At 27.5% G+C, this 21,207-nt stretch overlaps 1 long non-coding RNA gene across 1 annotated transcript in view; it reads left to right on the top strand.

Moving 5' to 3' along the window:
* The window catches only part of LOC129960633 (uncharacterized), an 83,256-nt gene extending 69,907 nt beyond the window's left edge, over positions 1-13,349 (top strand). The window contains exons 3-4 of the long non-coding RNA XR_008783643.1: positions 6,940-6,999; positions 13,233-13,349. This is a non-coding gene — a long non-coding RNA (uncharacterized LOC129960633). The remainder of the gene's footprint in view (positions 1-6,939; positions 7,000-13,232) is intronic.
* Positions 13,350-21,207: the final 7,858 nt, after the last annotated feature.

Genomic DNA, 21,207 nt, shown 5'->3' with positions numbered 1-21,207 from the left:
ACGTGAGAAAATTTGGACTATTTCTTCTGTTGCCTGTTCAAACATGATTAAATCCTCAATGAATAAAAATTTACCTTTTTCTTTGTTAACGAAATGTGGTAATTTTCTATCATGAACTCATCCTTATAACTTCAGGTACTTTGAAAAAAAACTAGCAATTAAATGCTCGAGAGAACAATTCAAATGTTAAATGATGCTTCTCAAACCATGGTTGTGAGATACAAATTCGTATTTTTTCCATCTTATCTAATTTTTTTTTTCAAAAATATAAATTTTGTAATATTGATAATTAAATACATAACAAATGTAATAATTATGCATAATAAATATAACCATTGTAATGAAATATAATTTCATATTCTAAAAGTTTTGATTTGATCATGAAATACATTTATGAATCTAAAATTCAATTTTTTATGTAATTTTTGAAAAGTTATCAATTATTTTTAGCTGATTTATAAACTCATAAATAATTTTAATTACGCTTAAAACCATAAATATTAATTGATTGTTTTTTTATTAACCGAGCAATTCTTTTTCTTAACTTAAGTCTATTTATGAAAATAATAGAATTATAAATGATAATTTAATTTTAATTATTTCAATAACTAATATATTTTACAAGGTATCTATTCTAATTGTGGCCTAGAACTAATTTCTAAACCGTAAAAGATAGGCATATATTTGCAGATGAAAAAATGGCCTGAATGATGTAAATAATTATATTTTATGATGTTCGAGACATTAAATGTAATTCTGAAAAGACTACGAAGTTTAACTTTTTATACAGTTCGCCAGTCTTGTTAATGATTTTTAGTAAAATATTCTTGATATCCTAGTTTATTTAGAAAAAAAAAGTTTCACTCTTTTATAACTAAAATTGACTGAGTGATAAAGTTTTGAATATTACTATTTTAGAAAATTTTAGACCGAATCACTAGCCACCTCCAAAGAAATCCACCAATCAGCTTACGAAGCTTTTCTCGAAGCGACGATTAAGTTAAGTTAATAAAACTAAAAGCTTCATAACTCGACATTTCTCAAAGAAGTGAAACTTTTCGTTTAAAATTTTAGTATCTCAAAAATATATTTTTTAAATATGATTAATAGGACCGGGGATTGTATAAAAATTTATACTTCAAAATATTTTTCAGAAGAGCATTTATTGACTCAAGCGATATAAAATATAATTCTTTAACACATTTAGAGCATTTTCCCAATTAAAATCATACACTTCTAACAGCTTAGCCATTCATTATTTGGCCAACGTTAGAATGGATGTCCTGTATGTAAATTATATAAAATTGAATAAAATACATTATATATAATATTAAATTTATAAAAATAAAAAATATTCTTCTGAAAGGCATTTAATATATCATGCTTGCTTATAAATTTCTGTAGTAAAAGGGAAAAAGTTGATTCGTTTAGCATTATAAAAAAATAAAGACATAACGATGTATTCCCAGAGACTGAGTCAGCCTTTTATTTATTTTTAATACTACGTTTTTAGAAACTACTACTCATTTTTGATGAAAACCATTTAATAAAAATGCACACAGAACAGCTGGGTTAGACAGAGAATCTATTTTTGGTTTCCGAGAAAGACCATTAAAGCTGACAACTGATTTATATGGTAAAATATAATATCTTTAGACTGGGATTTATTGTAATCTGCTAGACAAAAGTAGGCTGTACGGAAGATTAAAATGATTGATTACTCATTCTTTTAAGATAATTCAACCATTTTTTGAAAGATTATAAAAAAAAAACCTATGCTGAAAAAAAGTGGAAATGTCTGCTATATTTCGTTCTTAATGTTACCTTTCAATCTGTAAAAAAAGTTGTTTTGGTTCTAATATTTAAAATTGCAAAAATTTTCACTTGAAAATTCATTTAAAGAAATCTTAACTATTAATTAATTATTTAAAAAATTAATCTAAACAATTATTCAAATTCTCAATGCAACAAATTTCCAAACTGTTTTTAAGTAACTTTTAAGTCTTCAATTTAAAAAAAAAATGAAAAAATTCATGTATGACTTAAAATTTTAGGCGTCTTTAAAAATTCATTTAAAAAATGCCGAAACTGATACATATCAAAGATCTCTCGTAATTTGTAATAATCTCTCTTCGTAATTTGTAATAAGTGTGTCTAATTGCTGAAAATATTTCTAAATTGTACAGATTTATTAAAATAGTCCTCCAGAAATCAATATACTACAGTTTCTTAAATATGTATTAATATTTCTTTTTTTAAATTAAGTCTCTTTAATTTATATTATTTTTTCTTAATTTTCGATTTTATTGGAGATTTTGGTTTTATCTTCATTTTTTCATTCATTTTCACTTGAATGTTTTTAGGAAAATGCATTGTCGTAATTTAGAATGAAATAATTTAGCATTAATGGCATGATTTTCAATAGATTAAAATAAGAATAAATTTCAAAGGAGTTCGGTATTTAAACTTGTAGAATAGTGTAAATGATCCTTCAGATAAGATACTAGAATAGTGCATAAATGGCGATATGGTGGCTGAACATTTGTATGAATATGGACAATAATTTGATTCTTTTTAGCTCATACAAAAGTAAATATAATTATGGATACTAAAAGTTTCTTTAGATATTTGACGAAAAATAAAAATAAAAATCTTTTTTTATGAAGAACTTTAAAGCTATACTTCCCAGTATTCTTGTTTTCAACGTTTAATTGTGATTTGTTTTTAAAAGATTTGTTAGTTTCATACAGCTGAAGGAAAAAAAAATTGGAAATATTATTTTACACTGGTCAGAATTTACAACGAAGTATTTTTTTGTATCATATGAATATGAGACAAAAAAATTATTAGTTTTCATTAGTTTTTATTAGTTTCATTAGTTTTATTATTTTTATTTCATTTTCTCCTATAAAAGAAAAATCTTTTGGTACTCATTTCTAGTCAATTACCCTATATATGTTCTAATTAAAGTACTACCAGTAAGTATAGAAAGTTCTCTATGCATTACTTTAAAAAATTAATGTAAAAGAGGGCATTTAATCGTTCCGCTATCAACAAATATCAAACTTCATATAAAGCATGTTCTTACTGAAGTAAAGTGTGCGATTTATATATTTTACCGAATTTTAATACAGAATTATATTTACAGAAAATTGACAGAATATTAGAACAATATTCTGTCAACAATATTATATCAATAATATGATCACAATATTATGTAACTATTATAGCAATGTGTATGCTATAAAAAATTTAATTCTACGGTAATTGCTCCAAACTGCTATTAAAGGAGGAACTTAAATTCATCTTAGTACAAAATGAGATCAAAAACCAAATAAACATTTTAATTGAGTTAAAATATATGAATTACATAATTTTTACAATTCCTAGTATCGCGGGTTTTTTTTTTTTTTTTTTTTTTTCATATCTTGCATTAATTTAGAAAAAATCAATTTTCAAAGATTTCACCTTTTTCTTCCTTCAAAGTGATGTGCAATTGAAAAAAAAATTTGATTTAATTTATTTTGATTATACTACTTTGATTTAATTGCCAAAGATAAAAATATAATTTAGGTTGATGAAAATTGGTTAGATAAGAATAAAATTTAAAAGTTAAAAAAAACAGATGACACCATTTATATAAATCCAAACAATTCTAAAAAGCAATCTAAAATGAACTGATAACCAGTTCAAGTAATATTTAAAACAGTTTTTACTTTAATGTAAATTATAGAAAGATGTCATGCGCAGGCGTACGAATGTTTGAGTGTGTGTGTGTGTGTGTGTGTGTGTGTGTGTGTGTGTGTGTGTGTGTGTGTGTGTGTGTGTGTGTGTGTGTGTGTTTCAATTTGATAAATATGTAAATATATTTTTACACAATTTGTTACAAATATAATTTATGGTATAATTTTTTTTATTAATTAAATATTTGATATGCGATATATTTTTGAGAATTCATGTTTTCAGAAACTTTTTTAAACATATTCATATAATTACAAAATCTTGAAGATTAGTTTTTCATTAATATGTTTTAAATCTATCTGCGTATGCATTCAAATGAGCTTTCCTTGTCAAAAATGTAAAGCTTTTGTCATTATATTTCAAATTACTCGTTTCTTCATTAAAAAATTCTTATGCACTATAACACAAAAAAAAATGTTATAGAAAAATTTTAAAAGTGTACTACAAGCTATTTTCTTTCAAGTATAGTCTTATAAATATTTTTCCATATGCACAATAGTTCAATAAATAAAACTGACAAATAATAATTTTTAACTGAATTCAGACCTCTAGTATGATATGAATGCTACTTAATATGGACTTTAAAAATTTTTAACTTCGGAAGGAAAATTTTTAAAGAATTTTTTTGCTATGCATTCACATACGAATTAAAATCTTCTGAAGAAACTGCTTTTTAAAAAATCATGCATTTAAATATATTAATCTCAAAAAATGAATATTTCAAAGCAAGCATATTTTTAAGAAAATAACTTCTAGTAAATCATTTTGCACAAGTGAAAATTCACATCCATCCTTAAAGAATTTTACCGGATAGTATATATTAGCAAATATGACTCTTTCTAAATGATACCAATATCATAAACATGCATAAGTAACATGAAAGAAATTTTCTCTGCCATTTTTAACAAAGTTTGTGCAGTATGGCCCCATTGCTAAACGTCATGAAGATTCAAAGTCAATAGAACTCCAATTTCATCCCGTTTGGGTCAAATTGAAAAGGATGTGATGTCACTGGTACAGAGCTGCGCTACTGCATCATCCAAGAGAAGATATTTTTTCCCCTCCAATGCATTCTCCGAATTCCTCCACTGACCCTGCACATTTTTTTTTCTTTTGTCCATCCTTATAAGCTCAGCCTGGATTCCCCCAGCTGCCCTTTCTGACCACTTCTTCGCCCAGGAATAAGACCCATACATCGATTTCATTCATTTCCAAGAATTAGATATAAGTGACCTACTTACTTGTGAACCGTCGAGGTATAGCTGGAACGAGGTCACTTGGAACAGGGGGATGCAGATCCTCTCGGGGTCATCCTTGCCTCTTAGAATCCTTTCGAAGTGTCTCCTCTACAAACGGAGCGGGATCAAGAAGTGCTGGAGAAAACACCCTGCAGAATGGTTAGCGTGTGCCCTGCCAATCCGATGCAGTCCTTAGCTCGAGTTGGGGCGCCAGTGCTGCGCTCACAAGGGCTTTCCCCGGCACCGCGTGAGGGCGCTAAAGGAAAGTTGGTGGAGGCAAAGGGGCTTCGTTCGATTTGCATAAAACGACCGTCTTCGTGGAAAATCGGAAAAGTAGATGAAGACAACCTTTACCGAATGAACTCGACGGGAGAAGAAAAACGGGATGTGTGAGGAGGAATTTTACGTTTATAGGACATCGTAGAAAAATAGGGGGCTTGTTTATATGTGGAAGGGGAAATAGAATCGGATGATGCATTACATAGTTTGCGTGCGCAATGAAAAGTCGGAGTTTCACATAAAATGCAACTCAAAATCTACTCTTTGTAATATTTTGAACTGCGTTTAATTCTAAAACTAGCATATTTTGGAAATATGATTCAATGCTGGGCTTAGAGTCACAATGATGGGAAAAACCAAAAAGGTTGCAAATAAAAGAAGTATATTGCAACTAAAGCAGTTAATACACAAGTTATCTCACGTTGCATAAATTTATTAAAAAGATTTTGAAATTTGAATGAATACTCTACTTAAATTTTTCCCAAAATTATTGTTTGAGTTAGTGAATGAGCACATATAATATCTCCCCAACTGTTAAAATTTAAATAAATGGCTTTATGATCAAAAACATGGAAGACAGAAATTTGAGACTTTTCATTAATATCTACTTATCTTCTAACTAATAACTGAAAATAATTCCTTAAAATTAGCCTGAAAATAATGCTTTAATCAAAACAAAATTCATGAAATCATTATACATGACACTGAAATCATTAAATACATTTTAGTCTACAAATTAAACATAAAATTAAACAAATATTTTTTTTATTTTTCATTAAAAAAGTATTTGAAAGCAGTCATTTTAATAAAAATTTAATAAAAGCAGATACGTTTTCTATTATTATTCATAAAAATATTTCCGGAAGTTCTTATTTCTTCTCTTTAGTAATTCATTAGAGTAAAATTTAATCTGAAGAAATTTGAGATTTTGTAGAGAAAATTCATTGTTGATAATATTAACCTCAGGAAATCCGAGATTCTGGAGGAAAATCATTCCCTACCAGATTTCAATTTTCTAATCTTTGTTAAAATATTTCATTAAATGTTCTACTTAATGTATCTCTTATTATTTCCAATTAAAAGTCTATTGACACTTAAAATGTTTAGAAAATCCATGTCACTTTTTTTTCTGAAATAAATTCCTATGAATGACTAAATTGCATCTTCCGAACTGAAAAGTTCGGCTAATTGGTGCTTCATTATAAGGGAAAATGTCAATTCAACTCGTGTTAAAATAAAGGTTTCAATTCAAGAGAAAGCATACATTTAAAAGTCTGCGGGCCGGAATGATTTCGCTTGTAAGAGACATTAAAACATACCTCTCGGCAACTTATTATTGTGCTATCTTAAATTCTCGGAATAAATTGTGAAAAGAGCAGCTTTTATCAAACTCCTTCAGACAATAACTAATTTTAAAATGAGTTGAAACAAAAGAAAATAGCTTTATATGAGGAATAAAAAAATCTAGAAGTAATATCACCCATTAGAACAATTATAGAATAATAATATTAATTACCATTTAGCATCGAAACTTGATCCTAATTACTTTGGTAGAAATCAGTAAAGCCTCCAGAGAATGACATAATTCCATATTTGAAATATTTGAAGATGGCTTGGTCCTTAACATTATCATAAAAATGTTTCGTAGTTGTGTTACTAATTTTTTTTCCCTTTTTTTTAGATTTTTTGAGGACAAGAAAATTGCATCGCATATAAAGAAATTGATCAGATATAATAATGCGTGAGTAATTCGATTCATTCATAATTTACTTATTTATTTAAAATAATCTTTAATTAAAGCTGTATTAATTTCATTTGTTTTATCCTTTTTATTGCGTTTAAACGTGAGGAGAAATTTTATTGTGCTTCTATGTTCTTTGTGTAATTTTTATCTTCAATAAGAAACAAATTTCTTAAGAAATTAATATTTCTGATTTCTGTACAATTTATTGGAATTTTTCTGCTAATAAGAAATGCATGACACTTAATAGCTTAATTCGAGACTGAAAACATTTCTTTACATTTCTCAAATAAGTTTTGATAAATTTAAATTAAAAAAATATTTTCCCATCATCAAATTTTAAATTTAAAAAATAAATAAGTACCGTATTTTAATCCTGTCATTGCTACAATTTTTTGAAAAAATACCACTTCCTTATTCTGAAATATACTCCGTCAGAGATGCATGAAGATCTTTTGTTGGAAACTTTTAAAGCAATAAATCTTGTTTCAATATAGATTAAAAGAAGAATTCCTTTTAACATTTTTTCGGAAGAAGTTGACATTTCAGTGGTATTTGATGGGAAAATAAAGAAAATCAAGGTCTAAAGTTAACTATAGAGAAAAGTTTTTAAAAAAAGCAATTTAATTTAAAATGTGTGTCGGATTATTCTCCGAATGCTTTTATTTTTAAAGTTATTTTTCTTGAATAAATTCATATTTAAAGAAAGTGGTGATTTAATGAATAAACAAATAAAGTGAATAATTGTCTATACTGATGAAATTACATTTCTTAAATGGCTAGAAAAATATTCCTTTGTGCTTTAGAAGAATTTAAGTAAACATATTATTTTTATTTATTAAAACATAATATAATAACATATTTAAACATACAGTAAGTAAACATTTTAATATGCATTGGAATTATTGAAATCTATACAAGGCAACACAAAGAGATATCAATTTTAGTTAGCAAGTAGGAGTACTTCCTCATGCACTCATCATTATGACTCGATTTCAATTAAGATTAGTAGAATAGAAAAAAGAATCGAACATGCATTACCCCTCCCCCTTAGTCTGATAGGATTCAAATCTGAAATTATGATTCTAGAATCACATAAGAAATTTCATATATGTCATTTCTTGCACTTCTTAATTATCGTGTTCAAGTTGCTGCCCAGCATTTAGTCATGATGTTGAGTTTGATTGATTTTTTTCCAAATTTTGAAATACATCTACGATACTGGTGATAAAACTATATGCCAAATTTCATTTATCTAACTTGTTGAGTTTCTTAGTTATCTTGGTTACATATGATCAGAACAGACTCCTCGCAGATGTATTCCATCTAAAATTTAATATAAATATCCAAATGTGATCTAAATTTTGCCCTTCTAATTTGTTGTGTTTTTCGGTTTTTGAATTCAAAGATAGATTGATATGATTCCAAAAACGGTTTCTCTTTACACAGGGAGGTCTGAAATGCGGATTCCGTCGAAATTTCATGGAAGAATTTTTTGATAATTGCAATTCTTTTTCATTCTCTACTTCATATGCATGGAAGTAAAATGTGTTCGTACGTATTTAATGTAATCAGATGTCTATTTGTTAAAATTCTTATTGAATTGATGCATTGAAAAAGATGTCTCCAAAAATATATTTAACAAAAACATCTTCATCGTCATTAGCTTAACAAATTTCAAAACGTTTCACAGCGAAAGGTATCCTTGATTAGCAGATAGCTAGGTGGAAAGAAAATATTTTAAGAGATTTACGAAAATGATACTAGAATTCATTCACTATATACAGCAAATGATAGATGCTTAAAACAGAGAAAGGGTGCATTTTTTTCTAGAGAATTTTTATCAAATAAGTTTTCAAACTTCATTGAAAAGTTTGCCAAAGTTAACCTCTTAATCATGGTACTTTTTTTTTTTTTTTTTTGCATACATGTGAGCCATATAGACATCGAATTATCGCTTTTCAAACTTATAAACTGGAATTAAATAATTCAAAAACTCTATAATTCAATAGAAAAATTGTATACAGTAGACAAACGCTTCTATTCTGTAAATTCTTAATTGAATTAGCAAAACAGCATATTCCCAACATGGATGAGGCCATCTAATTAGGTAATAAGAAAAGCAAAATAGTTAAGGCATTAAATATTGCTAAATTTCTATAAATGTTACAAATCAATCCCTCGGGAAAATTCGTCGTTAGTGTCCTTATAATAATATAATATATGACACTATAAAACGAAATTTCTAAAATCACTACAGTTTTTGAAATCTAAAATATCCAGTTTTGAATAACACTGAAATGTATTAGAAATCATCTCACGTTTAGTAAAGTAATAAAATAAAAACAATGCTACTTTTCTTATAGATTAAAGAAATGAAATAAAATAAGTAAATTGATAAAGGAAAGCAACCAATCAAAGAAATATGCTCTGTCATTTGCCCTATAAAATATCGACTAAAATGTCTAAAAGCATGGACATAAATATTATATTACAGGAAAGATGAAAAATTCCTAGGAAAGAGGTTTCCATTCGTTTTACAGATAATTGACTTGACAGGTGTAAAATATAAATCCTTTTAGATAAGGAGCTTGTATCAAAATTCTAAGCTAAATTAAAGAAAACGGGGGGGGGGGCTTGAACTAGAAGAAAATAGAAAAGAAGAAAAGAATCTGCAAATAAGAAATTAAAAATGAATTGCAGTTTTACTTTAAATCAAGCACTCTGTAACTTGTTCAAATGACTCAAAATCCTTTCTGTAAACATCTTTTCAGCTATAAAGATTCTTTCAAATAAAGGTTAACCTCCAAAAATAACACACACTTATTTTTCTATATTTATTGGAAATAAAAAGCATTCTTTCATGTTTTCCAACATAAAAAGAATGATTTCTATGTTACATGTACTATCTATTATGTACTCAAACCTCTTACAAAGAAAACTCTGCGGTTCTCAGGGAGGAAAGGCTAGAACTAGAAAAAATGTGAAGCATATGAGCATGAAAACGCTCTTATTTTATATTATATCTCAAGAATAAATTCAACTATCTTAATAAACTTACGTATTTTCCAATCACAAAGTTTCTTTAAATAAATAAGATAATTTTGTGAGTATTTTAACAGCTCTATGGAGGTTAATAATTAAAATTTTAATTTTTGTAGAACCCTCATAGTGTAAAGCTAACAATTAATAAAATATTTTTCTTACATTTATCTGTGTACACACAAATTTTCTCACTTCTATCTACAAAATTGCAAACACCTAAAAAGCAAATATCTTGATTTAGATCACTTTTTCATACCCTTGACTGGTGTTTGAACAAAATTTTCGTCCTACCTTTCAAGAATAATATATTTATCACAATATAGTATTAGTAAGAGTACGGAATCAAAACATTATAATACATTGATTAACTCTAATTATTTATTTTAAAAATGGTTAAATAATACATTAATGGAAGTGTTTACAAAACTTGTTCAGATATCTGTGTAATTTCTACACGATTCGATTGCCTGTACAAAGTTGCATGCTTCAAACAATGCAAATTATGCATATGCAGCTAGCTGTATTTCGATTACATGTAGCATAGATCGTCAAAATTTCAAAATATTCCTCGATGTTGAAATACATTATTTTTTTAGGAAATCTGAACACATACACATTTGTAAGCAAATAGTTTTTTCTTTCTCATAATTGTACTATTTTCCTGGTGTTCGATTCATCACGTTTCTTTTATTTATTTTGTCGAAGTTGCAGATGTCACCCAATTAAAGTGAACAACGACATGCGTGAATTACTAATTTCTTTCAAGTCATGTTGATTGATTAATACGCAAAAAGACGAATGTTTGTTTATGACAATCATTATGCATTGAATAAACCTGCATTTCTAAATCAAAGGCTTCCATGTGAACTTGCGACAAACCGAATTAAATTCAGAAATAAACATATTTTTGCAAATTTGGCAGATATAAGCGTAAAACTTTATGTGTTCATAGATTAATGTAAAAGAAACGTTTTATTAATTGACTCTTTTACAGTTGGGATTCGTATTAAATTGATTTTTTAAACATTTGATTATCAACCTTCTCAGAAACCAAAACATTTTCATACAAGTATCCACTTTTTTAATGAACTTTGTAAGTGGAAGTATATATCTAAATGTAATATTTTGGAAAATAAACGCTTGTTCCAGTTTTGGGGAAAATTCTCTGTGTATTTATTAAAATCGATTGATCTTAAATAACTTTTATTTTAATTGTTAAAACAGATTTACAAATTTGTAAATTAATTTGTTCTTCCTCACATGCGAAATAATAATGTAAAATTTATTATAATCAGCTATTCGAATTTTCAGATTTTGAGGAATCTCCACGCATTAGGTTTATCGAAATCCGAAAATTCCGTTTACATAATTATGTCTGTCTGTCTGCCGGTCAGTTGCTATAATATCTCTAAAACGTAATGAGCTAGATAAATGAAATTTGACGTGTGGTCTTTATTAGAAAACATAGGCATGTATCAAATTTTGGACATTTGTCAAAGGGCACACTATTTGTCTATATGTCTCTTCGTTGTTTATAAACTCTAAAATTCATAACTGCCATGAGCTTTACAAATGAGGTTATGTAGTTACACCAAAATTATAGATATCTGCCATAATACACTTTCGAATCTATTCACTAAATAATGAAGCTAAACATTAAATATGGTATATTATGTAAATATACAAGCAGATCAAGGGCTGAACAGTACTGATTATAAACCACTCGCTAGCCAACAATAAATGTAGCATGTTATGGAAATATACAAAAATAAGTGAAGCTGAACATTACAGATTATTAACATTCATTGCAAGCTCATGTCCTTTTTTTGTTTTCTGAAAGTCTAAGGAAAGTAGGTCGTATGTAAAAGTTCAAGAGCGTTACTTCTTTGTAAACAAATCTCTATGTAGTTTCACTAAAGCACTTAGCAACAAATATAGCATTTAAATAAACAAAAATCCACTATAATTTAAGTTTAGCGAATGAATAAGTTTACAAATAAGTTTTTAATTCAATAATAATTTTCTATTTTCATTTATTCAAATTGCTATTCATTCATTGCATATAAATGAGTTTTCAAAAGTAATTGTTAAATATTATTCTATCTATAATTTTCCATTGAGAAAAGGGATTAGTATGATTCGATTTGAATGCCAAAGTATTAAAAATAGAAGCTTAAGTTTATTTTTAAGCGTAATGGTGGAAATTTCTTGAATCAAATTAAACATAAGTGTTGTTTTATAAAGTTAATTGGTCATTAATTATTATGTTTAAAAAAAGGAAAATAAAACTAAAAAATTTTGAAAGAATAATATTCTTGAAAAGTATTTTAACATTCCTTCTTAGAAACTGATAAATTTCCAAAGAATATTAATATGCTCTTTTTATTTTTGCTTTTTCGTATACGAAGTGAAGAGAAATAATTTGAGATTTTGAGGACATTCAGGCCTCCCTGAGTTCGAAGAACACGTTTTTAGATTTGTGTCTATCTGTGAACAAAGTTAAAACAAACAAAACGCTATTAGCTAAACAGATGAAATTTGGTACTTAGACTTTAGACCAAATTTGTAGATTTCTATCAAATTTCAAGTAAAATTCATTCACAGGAAGTCTGTCTGTCTATTCGAGTACATGTGAACTCGATAATGCCAAAACGTAAAAAGCTGGACATATCAAATTTGGTACATACATTTAGTATCTAAAGTTACATAGATTTAGCAACTTATCAAATTTTGAACCAAATATGTCAAAAGGTTGCCAGCTTGTAAAATAAGTTGCAAATGCATATTTATTAGCATGTTTATTTTATTTAAAGTAAATTTTTATATGATTGAAAAGTAAATTTAGCTAACATTTCGCAACAATTATTTTCAATTTTATGTTGTATTTTATGTCTTTATAAAGGTAAGTCAATTTTTACTGAAAAAATATGTAATTGATCTTTACCTCAGAGAATCTTTTTTTACTAATTGTTCCAAACAGAAGAGAATATCTAGTATTTTCCAACACATTATAGGATTGTATTCTTCATAGTAATATTATCTAAATATTAATTGCTTATGGGAATTTCATAACGCAATCTTTGTAAGAGTTTCAGTTAGCTGCAATTAATTTTTCGAAGAAATTTCTATTTCAGTGAATTTAATATACTAATGCATGCAATAACAGTTTATGAAATTCTTCATTCAAGATCATTAAAAGTTTCTCATAATGACTGCGCCTTAAAATTTCCTGAATTTGGATCTTGTGTGAATAAGAGTGAAAATTAGACTGCCTTTTTAGTGAAGTACAAGTGCGAAAACCTGGATTAATCTGGTAAGTAAAGATTCATTTCCCAGCGATAGTGGTAAGTATATAAATTTTATTCCATGTTTGGTATTTCGACAATGATTGATGACCTTCAATCATCAGTCATCAGTCATCAGTCAAGGAAAATCTGGAGAACGGTGAAGCTCATTTTCATTTGAATGAATCTAAGAGCATTCATAATTGCCATCTTTCGCTTCACGAAGGTTTCTACGTTCACCAATAAATTTCGCTGCTCTCACCAGAAATAACAGTGTGGTGGTATCATGTCATCATTTATCTTTGATCTTTATTGCGTTGGCTAGAATTCAGTATCTGGACCAGTGCCATGTTTTACCAATGCTTCGGGGCGAGAAAATATGATCAAAAAATTTATCATTCAAGAAGCTAAAACGTTTTTTAAAAAATGCTTCAATAGAAAATTTTATATTCACCAATCACAACGTATAAGAAATACTATTTGTAAGATGCATTGTTTGTCTTTTTTTCAAATTCATCTGAGACGCTTTAGCTGAAATTTCAAAATTTTCCAGAAGGTAATGTTTGCCTTATCATGTTTAGAATCGGAGCTTTTAATATCACAATATCTGTTAATTAGAAAGAATTTATTACTTTAATTGCCTAAAACTTTTATTTGCAAAATCAAAGTTATTTTTTATAAATATTAATGAAAAAATTAATTAAATTAAAGTCATCGTCTTTAACATAATTTGGAATTCAAAGATGATAGAGTTCTGTATATGTTATTCAAATCCTGAGCAGCATGTGTGTAAGAGGAAAAATGATAAATATGAATGATAAATGAGAATATCTAAGTTTCACAACTCAAAATAATTCATGCTTTATTTACTACTGAAATCAATATATTTTTTTATTAATTTGAGTTACGGAATAATTGAAGGTCGATCTTGATGAAATTCTGTTAAACATATGGTTGAGACGAAGAAATATCACAGATTTCCTCCATGTTCTGCGATTATCACTCCTGGTAGATATGTACACCTGAGATATAATATTTATAATAAATGTTTTAATACATGATATTTCAATTTAAAAATAAGTTCAATAAGTTGAGAAGATTCAATGAAAGAGAAAACACCCAAGTACCAATTGATAGTACCAATTGATAGATTTATCAAGCAGGTAAATTAAGTGGAAATTGCCAAACTATTGCTTCTTCTTTCAAATATTTCATCTTTCGTTAACTTTATCAATCAGCAACTTGATACAAAAAAAAAATTCTTTAAAAATGCACAGTCCCAAAAATTAGTAACAAATATTTTCTATACATAAATGATTTATTTATGATTTCTAAATACATTTAAATATTTTTTTAATACTCTTAACTTATGTTTGAGTTTTTAAAGATTCTAAACCTTTTGTTTTATTTTTTGAAAAATGATTTTTTTTAATAATTATATACTGTTTGAAAATAATAGGAAAGAAATCTGTTTTGTTAAAGAAAAATATTATATTTTATCAATAACTAAAACTTAATTAATTTTGTGTCAGTAATAAACAATTTATAGTTTACTTAAAGTTGCAATTTATAAATTTTATAAATATACTAAGTAAACAGTAAACTATTAGTTTCTTAAGAGTTTCTTAAGGACAAATATCTCACTATTAGTTCTTCAAAAATGAAGAGTTTAAAATTTGACAATAGAATGCATTGCTTTCAGGCTGGGAAAATAAAGAAAATTATATATTTTGCATTAATCGGACATTTTTTCCCCAAATCAAAATTCAATATCAGCCGAAACATCAATTTCGTTTCATTTTTATGTTAATAAATATGTATAATAATAAAATGTACATCTGTTCATGAGTGTATTAATATTATGGTATCATGTTATCAGATAACTTGACCTGCTTTACTTAAAAATTCGTTAAATTAATATGCGATTAAATAGAGAGATTTTTAAAGTGTGTTAAAAACTTATAATGCTAAAAATTTGCTCAGCAGTAAACTTTACGCTCGATAATGTAAACTTAAAAAAAAATAGATATGCTACACTGTCGTTTAAGTTCATTTTAAAAAGCAAGTTGCTGAATTTGTTCGTAGTTTCAGTATATTTGAAAAATGCACTTTCTTAATTTTTGCAAAGTCTTAAAATAAATGTCTTCTTTAACAAAAAAATGAAAAAATTGAAGACAATTAACGAAGATACTGAAACTCTATCTATTTTAAGGTTTGATATTTTAAAACATCATTCAATATTTTAAAAAAGAAAACATTCTTTCCCATGATTCCAAAAACTTTAACAAGAATTTTATTTCTACATTTATGACGAATTAATAAATTATAAACTTTCGTTCTCAACTTTCTTTATAACACAGCACTTGCAAACTTCAATGAAATGTCATTTTTGAAATACATTAATCATGGAAAAAAGTCATGAATTTCTATTTGAATAAGTTATGAATTTCTAAGTTTATCTGAATAAATTACGAATTTCTAAGTGTATTTGAATAAGTCATGAATTACTCTTAACTCAAAGTAACGAGTTTCCAATCTATGTTGAATAAAAAGTAAGATAACTTTCCATTACCTTGTTTCATGTCTTACAATCGACAGCAAAAAAAGAAAGGCTTGATGAGAGATATTTTTAAAGTTTCATAACATTTCGCAAAAATATAGTTACTTTAAATTATTCATGTAAAACTCCGCAGTTATTTTTTCTCTTTTGTATATCTTGTAATATAAGTGTATACAATATTAAAAACTTATCTTTGAAGTTGTGAAGTGCATCGAATAGTAATTTTTTTTATAAATTGATCTTGCGGAAGCCTTCAATTATTTTCATTGTCTTTAATTTTATTTTGGGCATTTCGTAATACGAGTGCAAATATTACTGGAAGCATTTCAATAAGTTATTCTCTCAAGTTGTTGTACGATATTTCCACGATATTTGCTTGATATTCTAAATATCGCACAACATCGGGAAGGCATCATAACGATATTATAGAGAATTTTGTGCTAATAGTAATAGGTTCGATTTGATGCTATTTTTATTCCTTTCATATCACTAAATTCGTTTAAATGAAGTTTGCTTTCATTCTTTTTCTTTTTTATTTTAGTTTAACTGTGCTAAGCTTTTTAAATGTTAGGAAGGGTTAAAAATCGATTTTTGAGTAATTTAAGCTATTAAAAATTATGAAAATTTCGAATGATTTTCGTTTACTCTAATTGATGTCTAACTGATGGAGCTTACGCTCTGTCATAGGTTTTATTTCTTAAAATATCCATCCAAAATACAGATTTTTTTAAAAATAGTATCAGTTTTCAAGTTAACAACTCTCAAGATGACAAAGGTTGCATCTTTATATCTTTACAAACTACATCTATTGCATCTTTACAAACTTTCCAATTTTATTTCCCATTCGTTCTATTTTCTTTAACTTTCGGCTTATTTTTCAGCTTTAGCAGTTTGTCCGTCACTATATTGTTATTTTTGTCCGTTCAATGACAAATCACGAAAATAGTAATCAATGTGGATTTCAAGGTTCAACAATTGCTCATTAAGTTTTTTCGTTTCTAGTGCGAAAGTTGTGTCATTTGACAAACAGACTAAGTTATGGTTTCTATACTGCAATGCATTGCTTCGTCAATTAGAGGCTGTATATTTAACGCTCACTGATCAACAGTACCGAAATGAAGCGTCTATAGTTACAGCTGTGAATATGGAAAATTAAGACTGAAAAACTGACTGAAGACAGAATTCACTCTAATGCACCTATTTTGGCCATCAAGCTATAAAACAAAACCATGTGAGGTACATGCGTACAAGTTTATGGCAGCCTTTGTGCATGAATATAAGACCATGATTTTTGAGTCATACTTTAATGTATATTTCAATTTACATTTTCTTGAAAATGGGTTAAATATTAATTTGGCAACGGAATCATTAATACTATTAATTAAAATTTAAAGAAAAGTTTTAATTATCCATTTTTACTAATCGTCATTCAATAGCCAGACTTAAAGCAATGATGGATGTAATTTTTCTACAGTATCTGAAAACTATTAGTATCAAAATTAATTTTCATATCAAATTTTAACTGACATTAGCAGTCGGTTATAATTGGGCATGATAAGGAATTTTTTTAAAAAGCAACTTATTTTCAACACGTCACCATTGCAATCTTTCATACTGTCCTTTTTTTTTAACTTATGAAAATTTTAATCTATTTACTTTGTTACGAATTATATTTTTCAAAAATATTATTTAATTATTGATAAAAATTATGTAAGAATTAAAGCATCCGCAGTTGATTGTGTCTACTGTAAAAGTTTCTTTCCAACGGTACATTTATATACGTAAGGCAAATACATTTATTTTAAACTTTAGAACACGTGATGCGCTCTAAGCTATTGAACCCGTTTTTGAGATCTAGTGAAAAAAAGCACGTTTTATCCTGAATCTGTTCACAGGAGACCATGACCTTTAAGTTCAAAACTTTACAAAGCATTTTTCCATTTTTTCTTCAAGATTATTGACATGTTAATTACTCTGTTTTATAAATAAAAATCAAATCAAAAAATGTAATCAAAATAAAAAATGTAATTTTGAAAATATCTTTTATCTAGTGATAAATATTTGTTAATTCATGGGCACCCGCGGAACTTTGGTTTTTGTTGAAATTTTCGGGTTGAAAAAAAAATTAAGAGAAAATTTATCTTGCTAAAATGACGATGAGTTATTTTACAATAAGAAACTAAGAAAATGAGCATTCGATATGTATGAATGCAGACAAGGGGAAAGGTAAAGAGTGTGCCTCTTTATAATTTTATAAATGTTTTGTTACGAATATATGATATTGTTCCTTGCGCAATAATTCTGATAGGAATTAGGATTTAAAGATATTTTTAATGGATGTCAGATCAATGATCGCTAGCCTTCTCAACTTTTTGGAGACTTAATCGATAAAAATGAAGATTCTAGAAAATATAAGAATTATAACGAAATATTTATTAGAAGCCAAGGACCAAAGATCTTCCAACAAATTCTATATACTATTGAGAAACTATAAAAAGGGAAGCAATCACACAAATCAGATTCTGTCTTTGGAATGTTGATTGCAGAGCGAGTTCTCCAGTGCTTTTCGTTGAGTGCTGAGTGCCGTTGTTCTGTAATGTTATTCAATAAACGATATACTGTCTGCTAGTATGTAGTAAATTTCTGCAAGTACTGCTTTTGTGAACGCTTTGGCTATGCTTTGCTACTTATATTTCATGTTTTCTTGTAGAATAAAGCATCGTTGTTCGTTATTGAGCTTATTGAACTTCTTGCACTATATATCCACAGGACGATTTTCCGTAGCAAAATATGAAAGCAGATTTATTTTATCAGAATGCACGATCTAATCACTGAAATATAAAAACTATTTGCCCATTTTTTAAAAACAATTTTGACTTTAAATTATGTTGCTTTAAATGCCCTGTTTGATAATTATTCTTCTTGAATGTGATTCCTTATATTAGGAAAATTAGATTGCGATATCATCTAATTTTATGAAGTAGTTTTTCCCATACCTCTTCCGCAGTTTTTAATTATCTCTTAATAGCTTGAGATCTACGAATGTCCATTGCTTTTTTTAAGATTCCAAACGAAAAAGAAGAAGAAAAAAACCATATGTGACGCATCGGTTGAAAGAAAGGCTTCCAAAACACACATTTGGTGCTGGTAACAGTACCCCATCGATTAATCGTCAAAGTTCGCACGCTATTAGGCTCTTTTGTAACTATTGTTCGCCAATGGCATGCGGCTGTCAATACATAAGTACATTTATTAGGAAGTATACAAGAAAGTTTAGGATAGACCACTCCCGTTAATTTATTTACTAACGCCATTTTGCAATTTAAAAAATTGTCGTGCAAGATAATAATTTTTATTTCAGTGAATAATAATAATAATAAACTCTTTGAAAGCCAAATGTCTGATAACATATCCAATAAAGCATTCTAAAAAAATGTGCAACCAGCCTCTATCCGTTTAACATCCTTATAAGGGAAAAAATGTGAAAATTAAATATAATTACATGTCCTCGAAGAAAAAAAATTTAAAGTACTACTTTGGAACTTAACAGATTCATCCCGGTCCTTATATGCATGTTTATTCTCCCATATATTAAAGATAGAAGTAACTAAATCAGCTTAACCAGGTATTAAAAATTCCCTTACTAGAATTTCGATATAAGTTTCAATTCAGAAACAAATTTTAAGATTTTAAATAATTTACACGAACAGCTTATTAGTTACTTATTTTTAGCGAGAAAATTTTTATTTTACCATTTACTGGGTGTTTATTTTTTCCACTTTTACTTTCAGCAAGTAGGAATTTCAAATTTTTTTCATGCCTGTGCACCCTCTTTTGTTATTTTGTACCTTCTACGGAAAATTGTCTCATATGTTAAGAATTACTGAATTAAAGAATAGATGATGAATTGATTCTCAGCCTAACTTTTCTATAATATTTCATGTGTAGCAATGAGTTTATTAACCCATGAAGACAAACTCAATGGCCTCATCAATGCCTTTGATCAGAATTAAATTTAACATTATGGTAAAATGCATTTAAACAGTATTTACATAATTAATTTCATTTAAATTATTCCATTTATTTTATTTCCTAATCACTTCAATTATTTAAATGATATTCATTGATAAAATAAAGAAAGACAAAATCGCGCAAAATTTCTTTAAGTATAAATTATAACTTTCTGTTCAGAAAAGTAGCTTCTCTGTTAAAAGAAGTATAATGTTACGCATATTAAAATTTGAAGCTAACTCTAAGGAATGAACATTAAATCAGCGATGAAAATTTAAGAGAGTATGATGCATCATTACTTGTAACAATTTTTTAAAACAAGCGTTTCTTTTTTCAAACCATTTGTCACTTTTTTATAAAGAGAATTTCCTATTAGCAGAAAATCCTCAAAAACATTATTGTGATATTTTTACAACATTGTCCTGCATTCAAAATATCGGACAACATCGATGGAGATAACGAATAATATTTTGTGCTATTTGTTTTTGATGATCTGCTGTAAATGAAAATCATCGTTCGTTAACCACATCTTGTAACCACAGTTTAAGTGTTGGGTAATTCGAACAACTTTCTTCGGAACATTAATGAGAGCAGAAAATAAGAGGAAAGGAAATTCTTTTCTTTTCAGATTGAGTTTTGACCAATCCCTCCTATTAGCACAAAAGCTTAAAAACATTACAATATCTTCACCATATTGTCCGGAATATTGAATAAAATCGGAGATATGTCAAATCATATCTTGTGTTCACAAAGATAGGTTCTTATTCCTAAATTCCTCGACTAAAATTTTTTTAATGGCCTTAGTTTTAGTTCATTGTTTATGTGATGAGAAAACTTTTAACTTCATGCATAAAATTTATATTTTTTTTTACCCGAAAGATGATAAATCATTATTAGAAAAAAGAAACAATTATTAGAGAATAATTTTAGACGCGTTCACAGTTAGCCACCCGGGCTGAGAACAAGAAAATTGTGGGTTGTGCTACAAATAAATAAGTGTTATCATTCTCCTGAAAATATCTATTTTCCTCTTTATACTTGAATTTATAGGCAGAAAACGCTTCCCATGTAATTCAATTAAAACGCAAAAAATAATTAAGCTGGAATTGCATGCGATCACAAAACAAATCAAACCCTTCTTGTGCATATACGTCAGAAGCAAATGATACTAGAACAAACCTTTTTTTTTTTTCTATCACATCTCAATAAAATCTCCGATTAAACTTAATGGCTTAGTATTAATATAAATATATTGTATTTTTTTTTTAATTAAGGCAATATAATAACGACGAAATAGTTTAAATAGAA

The sequence above is a fragment of the Argiope bruennichi genome, chromosome X2 (genome assembly GCF_947563725.1).
Source record: "Argiope bruennichi chromosome X2, qqArgBrue1.1, whole genome shotgun sequence".
NCBI classification, from domain to species: Eukaryota; Metazoa; Arthropoda; class Arachnida; order Araneae; family Araneidae; genus Argiope; species Argiope bruennichi.
Note: the sequence above shows the minus strand (reverse complement) of the source record. Positions and strands in the feature narration are given on the sequence as shown.